Genomic DNA, 16,425 nt, shown 5'->3' on the forward strand with positions numbered 1-16,425 from the left:
TTTGAAGGTTGTTCTTCAAAGAAGCTGTCTGAAAAATGCGAATTTGGAAATATGCCTTGTTTCAAAATCTGGAAACCGTGACTTGTAATGAAAGATTTGAGCTCCTTTGTATTTATCCAAAAACCAACCTGACCGTAGTCTGTAATCTTGCATAGTGGGAAGAAACAAATATACGGGCTTGTTACTATTTCCTAGCTGGAATTCTGACTGTAAAAAGAACACGGTGCGGTGAGGGGAAGGTAGCTATGTTAAGCAACATGCTTTTTGTCCTGTTGCCTCTTTTTTCATTTTGGATACTCAGCTGAATGCATCCAAGTGTTCTTTGTTCCTCAACTTTTGCAGTTCTTGAAGGAAAAGGAAACCCATTAGGTGGCAGCAAAGGCTTTCCTGCAGCTCGTGCAGTTTCTCATTCACCTGCTGTGGTCAGCTGCGGCACTGCAGTAACTCATTCCTGGAATGGATTTCGAGGTGTTGGTGCTATAGCATCGTACTCTTGTATTTAGTAACACGAAAATATAAATGGAGGGTTAAGGTTAACAGTGGGGAAAGAGAATTAGTATTATCAGATCATAGATTTTTAAAGCTGTTTGGGACCAACGTGATCTACCAGTTTGACTTCCTCTGTAATACAGATCATTGCGTTTCATCCAATTATTCTTGCACGAAGCTGGTATGTTGTGGTTGAACTAGAGAGCATCATTCAGAGTGAAATCCAATCTTGATTTAAAGCTAGCTTGCTGAGTAACTGTCCTCAGTGTGTTCTCATGGAACTGTATTGCACCTGAACGGGAGGTCATCCTCTGGACAGTCTCGGTTTTGTCAGAGCTCTTCTGAGCTCTGAGATGAAAACTGCACAATTTTTAGTGCTCAGGTTTCAGTAGGTAGTTTTTCAAGTACATGCATACATTCATATGTACTTGAAATGTATGTATATTTATACTTCTTTATTCTTACGAATTTCCTAACAAAGTGGGTAATTGTATTCCCCAAAGGTCGTTAGGAGTTAGGAAGGCTTGCAGTCACCTGGTGGGTTACCTCATGTACCCGTATAGTCACTATAAATTTCTCTGTGTCCTAGACCTCATAAATTGGCAGCAGTTTGCAAAATAGATCATAAGTGGGAATTTGAATGCTGTATAGACCTTTTCGCAGACCCTCTGCACACCAGTGAAGTTAACCTTGAGAGAATGAGCACGCTTACAGCTGTAAGTTATAGGCTTGAAATTGCTGGGTGAGGTTCTTTGGCCTCTGCTATGCATGAGATCAGAATAGATGATCCGAATGGTCTGTTCCAGCTTCAAAATACTATGAAGTACTGCAGAGGTCTTGTGTGGGCTCTTTAGCACAAAGATAAATCAACCTCTTTGAACAAAAGCCAGAGAGGAATATTTTATCTGAATAATTTACTGTATGAAAATATTCTCTGTAGTATATTAATCTGTCATTTTCTTATCGTCATATTTCTGCCACAGAAATATGGCAATAAGAAAATACAGCTAGCTCCTGTTTAAATGTAGAGGCTTACAGTATATATAGAAAATAGTGTGGGCTTTGAAGAACCCACTCTGAAGCTTTAATTTTTATCAAATTGAGTAGATCAGTGTTTGGCTTTCAGTGATCTAATTGTCTGCCTAAGTAACTGGGGAGGGAGGAGGAACCCACAAAAGTTTTCTTTAAAAAAAAATTTAATCTGGGGTTGGCAGCATTTGTCAAGATTAAGAAAATAAAGCAATTGTATTTCTTTTCTTGATTCTTTCCATCAGGGAAAGATTTATCTAAGTTAAAAGTAAGCATTGTGCAGACGCGTTTGGTCAAAGCACTAAAGAAACAGTTCCATGGACATGATCGTTCTGAAACCTTCATCCTGATCCCCTCCCAAGAGGCAGTGGACACTCACCCTGTTTTTTCTTTTTTTTAACTTCTATTTTCCCTTCTTTTCCATTCTCATCTGTGCTCATCTCTTCAACAATTCAAGAACTTGTAGCTGTTTGTTTTTTTTTTAACCTTGCTTTTTTTGTTGCTCACAAATACCTTTTCTATCAGTGCAGGTAGAATTAATTATGATCTTTTTAGTACTTTCAGATAAAAAATGGTTTGAAAAGGGAAACTTAAAAATGCACTCTGACTGAAATCCAGGTTTTAGGACGTATTTCTGTTTACACCAGTGTTATGTGGCATACTGACACTCTAGTGAAGAATGAAGGCTGTAATATGTACTGGTTAAATTCCAAGAATTTAAATGGGAATGTTTGCTTCATCAGTCAGAGTCGCACAGAAGACTTGCATTTTTCTTATGATTGCTGAGAGTGAGACCTATGAAAAATTTCAGCCTTTGGAGGGCAGGCAGAAGTTGTTTGTTTGAGCTGTAGGTTTAGAATATTTTTCCTTATAAATTACAGAGATTTTTTTTATTTCCCTTCTCCTCTTTCTCTTTCCCATTTTGTCTCAATAGGAGCAAGGAGGACGTAATAGCTTTATATGAAAGGTGCAAAATGACTGAGATGGTCCCAGTCCGATTTTGCGGAGGCCTTGAGGCAAGGAACAGCTGGGCTCTCAGGCTGAGGTTGTCGCTGTGTGGCCTTGGGCGAGTCATTCAAGCTCGCTAGGCATCAGTTTCCCTTCTTTAAAAAGAAATGTCAGGAGTGTTTTGAGAAGATGTATTAACGTGTGAATATCACGTACCGCTGTGTCGATATTTGCTTCTGTTGTTGCTTGTGTCTTCTGTGCTTGTGGAAATAATCTTGTGAGAGTCTGGAAAGAATTTCAGCTCTCTGTAGTGGCAGTAGGTGGTTGGAAAAGGTAAGAAAGAGGTAGCCAGCAGAAATTATGTGTGCAGGGGAAAAACAGGCAATGGAAACCAATAGCCTAGTGAAGATGTCAACTTCTCCTTTTGTGCATTAACAAGACGTACCACAGCTCCAGTAAGTCATCTCCAATATTGCATCTCTGAAATATGCATAGCACACGAAGTGAAGATTTGCACTTAGATGAATTTTTTGAGTGGACCTTTTGGCTATGTCTGTAGGAGGATAGTTTGACATTTTAATAACGGGTCAATAAATAATACAATGTGAAACTGCTGAAAACGGCTTATCAAAAGAAAATTTACCAGTGAAACCCACGGTCCAGCAAAAAGTCAGCTGAAGTGAAAGACAATCCGCTTTATCTCTGAATACGTAGTTCAACTCTCATTGACAGAGAACCACGTATTTTCTTTCTTCATTAGCTTTGTTTCAGTTTTCAGCCACTGGATTGTATGTTTTTCTCTGCTAATCACAGCCCAACACGTTGAGAAGTCTTCAGGATGGTGGTGGTAGGTCATGAGCAAGTCACCTTTAACATCTCTTGCTCAAACTAGCCAAGTTAAGCAGCTTTAGTAAGTCTTGATGTAAGACACGCTTTCCAGCCTTTGAGTAATTTGTGTTGCTCTTTCTTTGAAATACTGAAGGAGCTTACTGAAGAATGCAATTAGCAGGATGCCTGTTGATTTAGAAGGAGCCTTTCCCCAAATTATACAATATGTGCCATATAAAGATAAGGACATACCTGCAAAGTTGTCAGCATACAGTCAGCCCCCATTTCAGTTAAAAAAAAAAAAAAAAAAAAAAAAACAAAAAACAAACAAACAAAAAAAACCACAACCCTCCTTTAGATATTGAACAAGGGTATTGCATTCATTGTGAGCATCATAAAGCACAAATTTCTGTGTAGGGCATTTGGGTAATCCGTCATTGCTCGTGCTGTTGTCCCAGCCACACTTTCAGGCATTGTTTGTATTTAGTTCCCAAACTGTGAACTACATAGCAGTTACTATTAATGAGTGAGCTTATGTCTTATTTTTGTTTTCAGGTTTCTGTGTGTGTGTTAATGTACTTTTATGCCAATAAAACCACTAAGAAAAGAGCCGTGAGCCGTTATATAGGAGGATGTGAGAAGGTAGGAGGTGACCCCAAGGACAGTGATCACCAGGAAGATATCACTTGCTAATAGAGAAAGAATCAAAAGCAGGCTAGTAAAAAAAAACAGCAGAGATGGGGGAACTGGTTGCAGAGGAAGAGAAGGGGAGAGGAGCAAGTGGTAAAGAAAAGTATAATGAAGGAGAAAAGAGGTAAGAAATAAGAAAGCCACACCAAGAGGATTAACTAGGACAATACATTGATTGTGCTCTAGATGATGAAAGATACTTTAATGCTTTCCTAACGATGTTTTCCATGGAAGCAACTTCTGTAGTTTCTACAAAGCTGTTACACTTTCGCAAAATGGGAAGAGTAGTCTGGCATATAAGTTGAATGAGAACTGTTGCATATGGCTGCAATGAATCACCGATCACAGAATCGTTGGGGTTGGAAGGGACCTCTGTACCTCTTCTGGTCCAGCCCCTGCTTGAGCAGGGCCACCCTGACCATGCGTGGCTTTTGAATGAGAGGGCGTACGTGGTCTTTTGGATTAGTCTCACACTGGGCTTGTTCAGGATACATAAATGTGTGAACCTCCTTGCTTTTTTGACATTATCAAAAATGCTGTAGTGTTCTGAAATAGGCATATGCTGTAGCGCTCGATAGAAGGTGACAATCTCAAACTGCTCCATAAATTACATATAATGAACTTTCATATGAAGAAAGGCTTAACAAAAGGAGCCAGCTGGCTTAAGGAGAAGGTGGCAGATGAAAAGAACACAATTCAAAGAAGTGTTCACACATTAAGGAAGTATTTTAACAGGCTTTCCCCAGACTGTAAGTGGGAATGGAATTATACATTGCATGTAAATGTCAAGTGACAATAATATCTTGTGAGTTAAATCAACCTTGCAAACTCTTTCCTATTTTTCTTAAGCAGATGAATAAAGTTTAACTTGTGATTTCCTTACTAATCATCTTAGTAAGCAGTGGGTGAGTAGACTTTTTCTGTATGGGTAGATTAATGTGACATTTTCACAAGACTTTTTTTTTTTTAAAGTTTATTACTTGTGGGTGTGGATCTAATTCACAGCTGCTTTTTGAGTGAATTAGGTATGCCATCACTTATTGAAATTCTGTATTTTTTCAGTATTTTTAGATTCATCTTTTATCCATTCTTAGTTGGAGGTGTGTAGTTTGTCCCGATGTCTCAAGGTAGTCTCTTAATTAAAAATGAAGACTTCTTTTCCACTGAAGATACCTACTTCAGTGCACAGATTCGGCTCAGTCACTTTTACAGAAAGCCAAGTTAAAATTAAACAAAATTAAGAAGCTTATCAATGTAAGGGGGGGGGGGGGAATTCTCTGAGCTAGTACATCTCAGCTACACAAATCTCAAGCACAGTGATACGGTTCTGGATTTAATTTATTTTATTAACACAGTGTTTCATAGCTATGTGATACTTTTCCAGTTCTGTTTAAGTACTGAACAGAGGGAGCTTTCCTGTATCTGATTACAGAACATTTCCACACCCGGTCTCAATTTATATTCTTTTTTTCTTTTTCAAAACCACCCCCTTTAAATGACACAAGGCCCCACAAAGTTCTTTCTTTTCTCCCGTGGACAAAGATAACAGGGTTATCTAAAGAAATGCTAAGAGATCATCTTCTGTAGTGCACTTTAAGCTATCAAACAAATTCCTGTTTCCTCTCAAAATCATAAATATTTGCGCACATGTGAGAGACCTGGGCAACATAGATTTTCATTGTTCTTTTTTTTGCACAGAGATGTGCATTTTCCATATGATAACAAAACAGCAACTCCTCATAGGAGGAGAAATTCTTGTCTGAAGTTTATGGAAAATGAAATTCCAGCAATGGAAAGATTTAGCTTTGTCACTTACCAGTATGCAAGCAACAGGATGAATGCCACATACCAGCGATTCATGCCAAAAAGGGGAGATCTGCCAATTCACAGAAGAGGTTTTATGCGAAGGCAGCCTGCTAGAGGCAGGATGAATTGCTGGTTCTCATTACGCCTGGAGTTTGTGACCAGACTTTGCCTTTGCCTCGTCTGTGTAAGAGGATTAGGTTGTGGGTGTGTTTTTTGTTTTTTGTGTTTTTCTTTTCCAAGTCATATTGAGGAATTACGGGCTCTGAAAGTCCTGTCTTTGATACTGCTGCATGGTTAGCACTTCGAGAGCACCATATCAATCTGTGATTCATGCTGAATTAGATGTTTAGTGTGGGAGACATCACTTGACCTTCACTTACGTGAGACGCTGGTGTTCTGGGCTGCTATAGTCCAACCTTGTTTGCGTCCTGTTATCAACAGAAACTCGAAAATACCTAAGGCATGTGGAAGTTATCTGCATTTCTAACAAAGAATTAGCTTTGGAGAGTATACTCATTTCTCTTTTTACCAACTTTTGCAAGACAGAGACATTTCTGATATGCTAACAGATCAATATTTATGATATTAAAAACAAACCTTTGTATTGTTAGCTATCCATTGCAAAACGAATTTCTCTCTAATTTATTGCAGTGTACATGTGGACCGGTGTCAGCTCTGCTGTAAGATCCATCACCGCTCTGTCCATAGTGGTACAGAACTTCAAGTTGCCTGCCAGCCAAATTTATGTAAAAATTTGAGCATAAAACTGGATAGTTGTTCTGCCCTGAGCTGCTTGCTGCTGCAGCTGGAGTACGTATAGTCCCCTGGCTAGTTAGCTGAGGTCCAGGCCTGCTCTGTCTGGGACCAGTGCTTCTCTTCTCTGGCTTCTGAAGTCAGCAGAGACGGGTTGTCGAGGCAGAAATAGAAAAACTTAGAATGGGAGACTGTGTGGGTTCGGAGGAAAAAAAAAAAGTTATGTTTGCAAAGTCTCTAATCAAAATATTTGACATTTAAAAGGCAGACTTATTTTGGCATTTCTCCTCCCCCAGCTGTTTCACTTTAGGTCAATAACGTTAAAATTTCAGTGCTGGAACAGCATTCATTGGTGTCTGCGTGATGCTGCTGCTGTTGGTTGGGGAAGACTAGCTTGGGTTCTGTGTTCCTTTTGTTTGGTAAAATAACTATGGCCATTAAACCGAGCTGAAATAAGTCAGTGCTGGATTGTCTTGAAGTGAAGGATTGCCTTGAAGTGAGGGCTTTTCTTTGTCTTACTTTCCCATTTGATATCTATTCAACTGCTTGAACTTGTACCAGTGCAGTCTGCTGATTGGCGCTTTGCTTGCACGAGAAGGAGCAGCTCTGAGCCTCAGTGGGACCAGTTTGTTGGGCGGCTCGTGTGGAGTCCTGGCACCAGTGAAGATATGGGAGGATGCAGTGAGGGACCGAGAGTGAGACTGCCTCCGTACTGAAACTGCGCTCGGTCTCTTTGAGCAGCAACTCTCCTGTGCTTCTCCTGCGTCACAGCCCCATTTGCTGGCTGGGCTGCATCTTGTGACTCCAGTTTCGTGTGGTGCCACATGGAGCATGTCTAGTCGGCGCAATTAGATTTTGAAGCTGATATATCAGCAGCAGACTCGGATATTATTATAGCTGGAGCCCAGAACCAAGATAGTTGCATTTACTGAAACATTAGATCTGATTTAATGCGCTCTGATGAGGCCTTGTTGGCTTGGTCACAGAGCTAGGCTGCCTCCAGTTCTCTACAGAGACACAATGTGTCTGAGAATTTTGAAGGACTTGGGTGAAAAAGGTTAATTTTCCTATCTTTGCTGCTTGTCTTTTCCTCCTGTTTCCCCAAAAGTCAGTTTAAGCTGGAGGAAATTCTAAGTAACTGCATTTCGTTTGGTGAGGATGCAGTTTGAATGTGCTTCTCTCAGATGAGAGTTAATAGGTTCATTAGTGGAAGCAAAGTTTATTTTGTAAAGATCCTAATGTTATTGTTTACTGTTAGATAATAAGAAATATGCCTCATATTATGGACAAACTTGCACTTCACCCTAAAGTATTTATTTTCCACGTGTTGATGAAATTTAAAGTAAGAGAAGAATCAGTTATTGACCACAGGAAGCGTTAACTCTGACTGGTAAAGAAAGAAGGAGGGGATTATCTCTGTGGGACTTGTGGTATGCAAGCAGAAATCTTGTATTAATACAGAAGAAATTGCGCTTCCTAAAAAATAAAAATCCAGCCTGTTGGAAATGAACAATGTGATTTTGCTGGTATTCCTTTACAAGGGAGGTGATAGATCCAGCAGCTTATGAACCTTTGATGGGAATTGGAAACACCCACTAAAAGTCTTGAAATAAAAGAATTGTAAGTAGCACTTCTAGAAAGTGTTCTGAGGGATCAAAGAAAAACAATTACAACACCGTAAGGAGGATTTCCCTATTCCTTGTGAGGCAAGTATTTAATGCAGAGAAATTTTTGCCCCCAAAATTCTGATCTTGCCAATGTCAAATCTTCAGAGGAGAACGAGGGTAGGTCTTGCCAACCTTCCCATCTCCAGTTCTCAGGCAGGCTGGGTCAGCAGCAGCTCGAGGCTCTGAACCATGCTCTATTGTGTGGTGCAGACATGCCCACGCCTCCACAGGCAAGAAGCTTGTTAGTCATAGGAAAATCCTTTCCCATTAAAATTATTAGTGAATGTTGTTTTCAGCCTCAGTTTCAACCTATGTTGAAATCCACTGAGAAGAGAGGGGCGTATATATATATAGCTAGGAAAATAGAGGGGTTTTAGAAATTATTGATTTCATGAGAGATTGAACTGAGATTTCGGTGTGGAGATAACGTATACATTGTGCTTGCTTGGAAAATACAGGCGTGGTGCTTTTACCTATTTCTTGGCAAACAATTTGGCTTTGGGTGTTATCCCCCCTGAAATTCCACCCGGCTACAGTTTGCCACCCCCTCGAGTGGGCTGGTACAACTGGTTACATACCTGCACTTTAAATCCAGTTACAAGAACCATTGTTTGGGGGTTTCTTGTTGTTGTTGTTTTTTGCTTTGGGGGGGCAACGCTTGGATTGTTTCATCAGTCCCGTTTTTAGCATGATGGGGTGAAAAGTCATATAGTCCCAGCAGAGGAGGAAGGTGGAGGAGCAGCAAGGATGGGCGCTGTGACCTGTGGAACTGCCTCTCTTGCCAAGGGAAAGGTACATGAACCTTGGTATTTAATTGCTACTGGTCTGTCAAAGTAACTTCTGTTTCTGTTCTTCTTGGGTCTGTGGTATAGGTGGTTTTGAGGAATGATGATTTACTCCTTACTTGAACAGAGCACAGTAGTCCTGGATAGACATCACCATAATACCAGAAAACTGATACAGGATTATGAAAGGGGAGAGCTTGACTTGCTTCTCCAAACTCTTGCATCTTGTAAACGCTTTATTCTCCTTTCAGCGCTCCTGCCTACTAGTTAGAGTTTGTTAACTTTAAATTGGTCTGTCTGCAGAACCAAATAGGTGTTAGTTGCTAAAATAAAGATCAATGTCACCATGTCCTTGTAATTTACTAAGGAGAGAATCACTGAATCATAGAATATTCCCAGTTGGAAGGGACCCACAAGGATCATCGAGTCTGACTCCTGGCTCCACACCGGACCACCCAAAATTCAGACCATGTGTCTGAGAGCGTTGTTCAAACACATCCTGAACTCCAGCAGGCTCGGTGTTGTGACCACTGCCCTGGGGAGCCTGTCCCAGTGCCCGACCACCCTCTTGGTGAAGGAACTTCTTAACACCCAGCCTGACCCTCCCCTGATGCAGCTTCATGCCAGTCCCTTGGGTCCTAAAGAGGTGCTGGTCAGAGAATTCTTTTTTCTTTTGTCTGAAGGGTTTGGCATAGCCTGGTAGTTGCATGGGTCTTAATATATAGTCAAGCAAGGATCCATTTTCTTGTGGGTAGGTGTGCATGTACTAGCTGTTCCTTTTCTCAGTCCTCTATGAGGGACACTCAATGCAGAGGTTACAGTAGGAGAAAATACGTAGATATGATATAAAGACTTCCTTCTATTTGCCTCCCATAGGAAATTGTATTTATCTGTATGAAAGATTAGGTTGTCTTTTTGTTATTTGTGTGTCTCAGCCTAAGTTAAAGCATCTGTATTTGTGTGGAATAACATTTTATTTAGGATTTTATACAGCAAAACCTGTCGGCGCACGTCGGAGTGTTTGCTAAATGCAACTCTCTGTGAGAACCCTGTTTGTTTCACTAGGTATTACCCCAGTGTCAATAAGTGTTTGGAGATACTGCCCTTCCTTGCCATGCAGTCTGTTTGGATACCGTGGCAGAAATATCTGGTAAGCTCTCAAGTCTGAACTGGGATCATTATGACTTTTAGCCTTCCCCTGATAGTCTTTAAGAAAAACAAGCATTGTAAGGAAGGATCTTTCAAAAGCGCTGCTGGCCTAGTTCTGCTGGCAGTAGACTTTAAGGGAGTTTCATGTTGAGCAAAAGTTTCATGATTACTTTGTTTTAGAATAATATAGTAAGTTGTTTTCAAAAGTGGTTAGTAATACTGGGTACCTCAGCTGCTCCGTGCCCACTCTGAGATGACTGTTGTTTTCAGAACGTGTGTGACACCCACTCTCTGAAAATGCTGTCCCCTTGAAATGGTTCAGACTGGGCATTCGGAAAGGAGGCACCCTGCGTCGTCCATTTCTGTTGAAGTTCGGACTCTGTCTACAATATAAAGCACTCGGGTTTCATTTCTATGGGATTGGCAAGAGCCTCCTGAGTCACTGAATCTTGTCTTCCCGTTTCAGACAGTCATAGCCTACAGGGAAATGGCTTGTAACACGAGATGAGTTTTCTTGTCGGGAGCAGTTTGTAATCTAACAGCCACTCTTGGCTCATCTTACTTTAAAAAAATAAAATGTAAGCATTGAGAACTGGATAATTGAAGAGTTTTTTGTTGTTTTTTTTTCAGTTGCTGTATAAAATAAATGTTTCAGTGCAGACTGCAAACCACTGCCCTTTCCGCTGCAAAATAAAACCTCAAAAGACCTGACTCAGGTGAAGCAAAATGTTTGACCTGAATCCAAGTATTGTAATGTGATTTGGATTTTTTTAAAAACAAAAGCCAAAGAGAAAATAAGCTGAAGTTTTAGGAACCATTCACAGGTGATAGTTCTGGTGGAACCGTGGGCACGGTCAGCTAACAGAGTTCTGCTGTGCTGGTTTGTCCCTGGCAGGTTCCAGTAGTCCTTTCTCCCACACTCATCTCTTTTCTTCCCCCTTTCTCTTTGGTAGAATATTGGAAACTCAGACTCAACTTCCTTCTTTGCTTGAGAGGTATTTGTAGATGTGAACTCGCTTTCATCCACCTTCCAGAGGGATGGTTTAGAGACAAGGTTGTTGGTTATTGAGGAGTATTGCAGAATGAATGAGGTCAGAAGGGACCTCTGGAGGTCGTCTTCTCCAAACCCGTGCTCAGGAAGGGCCACCTACATCTGGTTTCTCTTTCTATCACTGATGCCATTTCATTTTGTAAGACATACCTAATTTTCCCTAGAGTCCTGGTATCTAGGTAAAGGTGTAGGTCTGTAAAGTCACTGTTGCACACTCAGCCTGTAACTCTGTCTGTACCAAAGCTTTCTGCGTGAGTGGAATGACTTCATTAGGAAACAGTGAAGGAAATCCAGCTCGAAACACACTGCAACCCTGTTAAGGCATTTCCTGAGAAGCTGGAGGCGTCTTTAGGACTGGCTTCAGCTGTAAGTAGCTTCTGATTGTTGTATGGAAGGAAGTTTTGCAATTACTGCCCTGAGTTCCCTTTACTCCACCAATTGTCATTCCTCATATGGTTGTTGGCACTCTGATCAGCAATAATTTTTCTTCTCATGCTAATTGCAGTGGTTAGTTCCGTATCCAGAGGGCTTCACTGCCATTTTTGTGCATTCCAGTTTCAACCATTTCTCTGGCTTTCACGTGAAGACGCCTGCATTCAGGAGATTCCGTTTCAGGACACAAAACAGCTTTTTGCCGTTCCTGTGCATTACTTCTAATTTCTTTCTGTTTACAACTTTCTGTACTAGGCTGCTCTTTTTGCAGCCTAATAAATAAATACATTACAGATCAGGGAGATGAGGCTTAGAAAGAAATCTTCAGTGAGAGTTTTCTGAGGAGCTGTCCGTATATCTGGAGGAGGAAACGTGGAGGATTATCCTGAGTGCTGGAGAAGCGGTCAGCCTCCTGTTTAAGTTCCTGTTGGTCTGTATGGTCTGAGTACCGTGGCGGGGTGCAAGTACACCTAGAGAGAGGAGGGAACTAACGCTGTGGTCTCCTCCGTAGGTCTGTACCATCTCCACTGAGCATCTAGACAGTAGGAGGACATCTTACTACTGTCTTCTCCAAATGTTTTGTGTGAATTTGTTTATAAAGATTCATAAAGTGTAGGCTAGTTGTTACATTTTTTTTGTTTTTCCAGATGTGTTGTCCAACTTTAATTACAAACAGGTCTGAGTTGACTAGAATTGGGGCCAAGGAGATGGGGCAGGGGGAGCCTGCACTTCTTTTTTTAACATAATTGCTTAAAAAAAAAAAAAAAGGCCAACAAAAATGCTTAGCTCTATCCTGAATTGAGTATGCACATTCTCCCGCAGAAGATGGAACTAAATCAAGGAGTCCTAGAGCCTGTATTCCCCTGCTGTCAGCAGTAACTTGAAACCTGCTGGCCAAGCGTGTGTTTTTTCATGCTGCTGGTGCATATGAAGACAGCTGCCTACTACTGCTATTGCTGTTGGCTCGAGTGACAGATGTCTGTGTTGCATGTGTTTTAAAAGTCTGAAATCCGCTGTCAAAATCTGTGGGCAATGGTTTCCCATTCCTCTTTTGCCTCGTACAATGGGAGAGCCTGATGGAAAAAAACAGCGTGTAGCCTGGAAATTAAGAGTAACCTAATATGTAGTGCAAGAGGTAGAACTCCCAACGTCCTGTTTTGCTTAGAATTGAAAGCTTGGTTTTCGTTAGCCAATAATATGAAGATGTCAATGTTAATATTTATGTTAATCCACGCTGTCTGTGCTTAACTGTTCATTTTATGTACTGTTATACTTGGAGGCTTAGAGCCCGCCTGTAATTCCACGATACTCCAGACTACTTTGTGTTTCAGATAGTCTACTGTGGAAGTGAACGATTATTTTAATTGGTATGTGTTGGCTGGAGGTCAGCTCTTACACCATAAATAAGCAAATAATGATGTGGTTAGTAACTTTTGCACAGAGAAAGAGAAAAATCCTTTTTTTTTTTTTTTGTGAAAAATCTTTAGGAATTCACTAACTTGTGGATGTATACTGGGAACTAAAGTAAACACTAAATATGAACTCAGATGTTAGAAGGAAAACCAGTTTGGGGTAAATGGGGGGTGTTTTAGACAAGTGCTAATATAGAAAGTGTTAAAACAGAACTGATTTGACTATCCTGTTACTGTAACTTCTGTTTTAGCGCTTTGGGGTTCATGATATGTAACCCTGCCATGATTGATTACAGTTTGAATCAGCAGTAAGGCACCTGAGTGTGATCAATTTGATCTCGTATTGGAAATGAGAAATTGAACTCTTGGTAGTCTCTTTATGTAGTTTTGTTACTCAATTTGTAGGGAGGCTTTTCGGAGTAATAACCCGATTGCTATTATAGAGAGAGTTCATGGAGTCACGTGAGCTTGAATTCATTCTTACGAAGAGTGGATATTCAACCAGCTAATTTTAACATGATGCACATGAGCCTTTGAAAATGAAAATTATGGCCTTGAACTGGGCTTTCTCTGAGTAAAAGATGTAACATTGCAAAATGTATAATCTCTGGGTGGTGAGGGTAAAGGCTTGCGGAGAAATGCTTACTAAACTCAACATATTTAGCCTAGATAACAAGGAGACTTAACTACAGCATGCAACTTCAATGGTATTTTGTGGCAGTAGCTAAAAGCATATGCAGAGAGTTTGCAATGCATTCCTTAGATATGAATTAGAAACGAGATTAGGATAAATTTTGATTAGATAGCAGCGAGGCACCCATCCAGTACTCGCAGAGCGTTTGGTTTTGACGTTGAGTTGGGTTGTTGGCTTGCAGAGTGAAAGGTCTGAGTGCTTCGGAGAGTTGGCTGGAGCCTGGTCAGAGGGCACTCAGCGGATAACGCAGTCCCAGTCTGATGGGAGAGGGAGAGTGCCTCGAGTCTCTCTCTGCCATGAATCTCCACCGCCTTTCTCACAGCTGAAATAAAGGTGGCGGTGGGGTTTGCGGAGTGGGTAACACACAATGCCATTTGAATGTTTCAGAAGCCTGATGTCAGAAATAAATTTTGATTCCTCTTGTGATTATAGCGCTATTAAACTAATGGGTTGGTGGAATCTGGGGGGGGGTGAGTTGCAGGATGGTGATTAGAAAAGACAGCTAAGTCTTTCTTTCCTAATTTCTTCTTCCCCAGTAAGATGAGGTCAGCTGGGATGTTCTTATTAGTCTGTGGGGGTGTCTGTTGTACGGAAACATCGAAGCTTCTGGGATCCCTGCCTTGGTGAGCTGTAAAACTTCACATCCCGATACAGAAACCCACAGCTTCTCACCACGTGTACACAAGGTCTGCTCTGCTCCTTACCAGGGAGTGGCAGAAGTGATCTTAACTCACCAGGGGAAAGGAGAGTGGTGGGAGCGGAGGAGCCATGCACAGGAGCGTTATTGCAGTGTCTAACGTAGGGCTGTGATAGTTTTGTAAAGGCAAATGGAATACCCTGTAATGTACGTTTTCTTTTAGGTCTTCTGTAGGAGTTGGGAGATGAGTGGAACAACGTGGGAGACTTCATCTTAGCTCTCAGTACCTTGAACTGCAGGTAGAAAATGTGCTGCAGTATCTGTCAAAGGGCAGAAATAAGGGATGGCCATCCTTGACCTGTCTACAGTCCTTCAGACCCATCTGTATTTCCATCATGCCTTCAAGGGCATGCTCTGGTCGTGTGTTAGGGTCGGACACGTTCAGAGCTCTCCCAGTACATACAACATAACGCACAGCCTCATGGGCATGGAAGACCAGGGAGACAGCAGTGACTATCGCCGAGACTTAAACCAGGCCGGTGGATGGGAGGAACGGTCAGGACGTGAGGAATGTAGGGCAGGATACAGTTAGAGATAATGTCCCTCTTCCCTGAGCTGTTCCAGCTCTTTGTGCTTTATTTTAGCGTGCTTCTCCAGTGCAGTAAGATCAGATGAAGCGTTATTATTCCTTATCTAAAACTTTTTTTGAACTTAGGACAGATGGCGTTCATACGGCTCTCTTGGTGTTCAACAATGCGCTTCTCTTCCCCTAAAAAAATAGATTTAGGCCGCTGTAGTTTCTTTATGCTGTGGATATGATTCATTTTGGCCATGGGAGGAGAATGACAGTTACTTGCTACACAAACCTTTCCTGTGATTCACGGAGTGCCATTTGTGTCAGCCTTGAAGGAGGCACTTCATATGCTTCCTAGCAGGAAGGAAAGAGAGCATGATCACAGTTACCAGATAGGGTACGGAAACGGGGTGGGAGGGAAGGGAAAGGGGAGAGGGAAATGCTGATTATTCAGAAGAAAGTTGCGGGGATGCCAAAATTCTGTCTGCGCTATCCATTCGTCTACTTAATGAAAAATGGATACATACCAAGCCTGGATAGAATTACGGGAAACATCATGACTGTAATTGCCGTGTTCACAAAATAGTATGGCTTATTACGTATCTTTTTTGGGTAAATGTATCTTAACACTTTTCTTTCTGTCTCCTGGATCCATCAATGTGGTGTGCAGCTCCGTCCTGCGTGATGCGTTTCAGCAACAACTTCAGGTTTTGCTCGTAAGCCGGGACAGCCACGCACGGTGCTTTCTGGTAGCTTTGTGCAGGGAGGGCTGTTTGTGCTCCAACGTACTCACACAGTTAGCAACTTAAGAAGTGTTCTGCCTTGCCAAATAGGAAAGCATTTTCCTTTATTCACAAAAAAAAAAAAAGGAAAAAAAAAGGAAAAAGAGCTATACAGTGATTTTAGTCCTAAAAATAACAGCACAGCTTAAGTGTACTTACACTGCTTGTAAAGGAGAACACTCCATTAAGTGACTGCCCCTAAACTAATGCTGCATGACAAACTTCGGGGCTCTTCCACACCTTCCAGCTGTTTTTTTTTGTACCTGGAAACTGCAGAGTAGGAGTAAAAGGGAGCAGGAGAAGTAGAAACTTATGTTTCCTAATACCTTAATTTCCTGAATGGGTTCGGGGTTGTGGCTGGCTGTCCTCCCACAGGTGGCAGCATTTGGTGCGGTACATGCACCTGTGTCAGGAGTTACCTCAGCGCCTGCTCAGCCCTGCAGCACCCACGAAGAGTCCTTACCCAGCTGAGGAGATGCACGGCAGGTCAGAATGGGAAAGCAGAGGTGTAGTTAGAGATGAAAGGGGTGAAATTAGGAGCAGCGCGGCAGAGAGTGAAAGTGGATGTGAATTACTAAGCACGTGTCCTTTATTCATTGATTTTTCACTGGCAATTAAAGTTTTACTGTCTGATTCACCAATATTATTCAGTTTTCCATTGCTTCCTGGGTTATAAAATGCTAGCTCTGTTTTGATTTT

The 16,425-nt window shown here is 41.5% G+C and overlaps 1 protein-coding gene and 1 long non-coding RNA gene across 5 annotated transcripts in view; both read left to right on the forward strand.

Moving 5' to 3' along the window:
* The window catches only part of NSMCE2 (NSE2 (MMS21) homolog, SMC5-SMC6 complex SUMO ligase), a 130,048-nt gene that overhangs the window by 12,839 nt on the left and 100,784 nt on the right, over nt 1–16,425 (forward strand). The gene's annotated exons all lie outside the window — the stretch shown is intronic.
* LOC121064897 lies at nt 9,616–10,732 on the forward strand. The gene is made up of 2 exons (XR_005816751.1): nt 9,616–10,145; nt 10,415–10,732. It is a non-coding gene; the product is annotated as an uncharacterized LOC121064897 (long non-coding RNA).

This window comes from Cygnus olor, chromosome 2, assembly GCF_009769625.2.
Source record: "Cygnus olor isolate bCygOlo1 chromosome 2, bCygOlo1.pri.v2, whole genome shotgun sequence".
In the NCBI taxonomy this organism is placed as follows: domain Eukaryota; kingdom Metazoa; phylum Chordata; class Aves; order Anseriformes; family Anatidae; genus Cygnus; species Cygnus olor.